The sequence below is a fragment of the Alosa pseudoharengus genome, unplaced genomic scaffold (genome assembly GCF_046254945.1).
Source record: "Alosa pseudoharengus isolate Yale_2024_CS ecotype anadromous, Long Island Sound unplaced genomic scaffold, YU_APseudo_1.1 YU_APseudo_1.1_scf_12, whole genome shotgun sequence".
In the NCBI taxonomy this organism is placed as follows: Eukaryota; Metazoa; Chordata; class Actinopteri; order Clupeiformes; family Clupeidae; genus Alosa; species Alosa pseudoharengus.
In genome coordinates, this window is record NW_027468587.1 from 17,439,664 (window position 1) to 17,442,163 (window position 2,500).

At 51.2% G+C, this 2,500-nt stretch overlaps 1 protein-coding gene across 2 annotated transcripts in view; it reads right to left on the reverse strand.

The window, feature by feature from the left end:
* Positions 1-2,500, reverse strand: part of LOC143119069 (nuclear factor of activated T-cells, cytoplasmic 1-like) — a 76,910-nt gene that overhangs the window by 39,490 nt on the left and 34,920 nt on the right. The window lies entirely within an intron of this gene.

Consider the following 2,500-nt stretch of genomic DNA (forward strand, 5'->3'; position numbering starts at 1 on the left):
TATGAAGCAAGAAAGGGGAGAACGAGGGTGGGGGGTGTGGTGTGTGTGTGTGTGTGTGTGTGTGTGGGGGGGGGGGTTATGAGGCCTGATCCAGCTGTAGGAGCGGCATTCTTGCGGTGTCTTTGTGATATCATGCCACACCTAAGCAGGGAGACAGCTTGGCCTCTGCTTATGCCATCAGTGGAAAACCACAAAGGGACTTCGAAAAGAGAGAGTGAGAGAGAGAGAGGGAGAAAATGAAAAAGACAAACTTCTTTTCATACGGTTTGCCCAGCTCATTAGTGGCAGTGACTGAGGCAGAAGTGACATGGAGTCAAAGGCGAGGAGTGCCCCCCCCCCCACCCCCCCCACACTGTCCACCCCCGCCTGCCCACCAGCTGGGGAGTCACGTCTTGGCATGGGCGCCGCCACCACACCATCGTGGAGCGAGCCACAGCGCACTGTGAGCGAGCAGACATGCTAGCACTCACAATCCGTTCTTTCTCTTGTTCTCTCTCTCTCTCTCTCTCTCTCTCTTCCTTTCTCTCTCTCTCTCTCTCTTCCTTTCTCTCTCTCCCTCTCCCCTCACAGGCCTGCCTGCATTGGATATCTGTGCAAGCCAACCACAGCACAGCGTTTTTTGCAAATGAGACTTAATAAGCGCATCACCATAAAAAGCGAGCACAGGTCACAGGCACAGATCGGATACGCCATTAATCTGGATCTCTGGTATTGGGTCTGAGGCCACCGAGGAGCTAGCGCTCTGCTAAAATCAAACCAATGACCTCAGCAGCCTACCAAACGGCTAATGATGTCAAAGACCACAGTCACAGAGCAGGAAAAGCTGTTAACAACTGATGCAAGGGAGATCCTCCATTTTCCCCCTTCCCCTGACAAAGAAATGTTTTTCACATTAAAAAGAGATGGAACAAAAGATGTGCACTGAACTGAGCCTTGTGATAGTATGGGCCTGTGCGTGTGTGTACTGTATGTGTGTGTGTGTGTGTGTGTGTGTGTGTGTGTGTGTGTGTGTGTGTGTGTGTGTGTGTGTGCGTGTGTGTATGTGTGTGTGTGTGTGTGTGTGCGTGTGTGTGTGTGTGTGTGTGTGTGTGTGTGTGTGTGTGTGTGTGTGTGTGTGTGTGTGTGTGTGTGTGTGTGTGTGTGTGTGTGTGTGTGTGTGTGTGTGTGTGTGTGTATGTGTGTGTGTATGTGTGTGTGGGTATGTGTGTGTGTGTGTGTGAGAGAGAGTGGGAGTGTTTTGGGTTGGAAGTGTGTGTGTGTGTGTGAGGAAAGGGGGGCAGGCTCAGGGTCCAGTGAGATAGGGGATCAGCAGGTATCTATTTCCCCATGAGTTATAAAGACAAGAATTACAAAAGCAGGCCGAGTGAATGAGTGACTGTGTGTGTGTGTGTGTGTGTGTGTGTGTGTGTGTGTGTGTGTGTGAGAGAGAATACAAGAGACAGATGCGGAAAAGCGCAGCCTTTCTCTTTCCGTCCTGAGCGAGTGGCGAAACGGAGAGCTGAGCCGACGTGCGGCGATGCCAGCGAGGAGTGGCCCTGGCGATGAGAGCGCTCGGACAGCAGACGGACAGACGCAGAGTGGCACGCTGAGAGAAGAGGAGAGAGAGAGACGAGATGGAGGGAGGGAGGGAGAAGTGAAGACAGAAGGAGGGCAAAGACACTGACACAGAAAGAGAAGGTATTGACAGAGTGATGGAGTGGTGCAGATCAGAGAGAGAGAGTGAGCAAGTCACGGCGGGAAGAACAGAAGAAGTCAGACGGTGAGAGAGAGATACGGTAGCACACACAGAGGCACAGATAGAGAGAAGGAGATAGAGAGATGAAGAGAGAGAGATGGGTGGAGAGGTAAGGCTGGAGTGGGGGGGCCGTGCCCAGGCGTCTTGCGATGTGGCAGAGCGGGAGGATTCCTCCTGTTACGTCTGGACGACCATGAGGGAATCTCGCCCACCCGCCTCCTCTCCACTCACTCCACTCTGGGAGACACTCCAAGAGGGAAACCTTAGAGCTCCACGTCAACCAGTAAACATGTTTTTCAGCCTCTGTGCTGTGCTCTTAACTGCCCCCCCCCTCTCTCTCTCCATCCCATCTCAGCCAGCCTGCATCTCTCCATCTATCCCTCTCTCTAGATCTGTCTATCAATCCACATCTCCTTATTTCTTTCCATCTCTTTTTGCTTTGTTGCTCACCACCATTTTCCTCTGCTCTTGGTTTTTTTCTCTTTGTCGTTCTTTTTAGCACTATTTCCCTCTTCCTCTGTCTCGCTCCTCTTCTTTCTCTCTCACTCTCTCTCTCTCTCTTTCTCTCTTTCTCTCTTTCACTTCCTCTATCTGTCTCTCATCAACAGAGGCAGGAATTAAATGGTGCAATCTGCTTGAGGCCCCTATAGTCATAAAAATTACTCTGCAGGATGAAACGAAAACAAAACAGGAAAAAAAGACAGAGAGAGTGTGAGAGAGAGGGAGAGAGAGTGAGGCCAAATTGCTTTATCCCTTCCTCTTTCC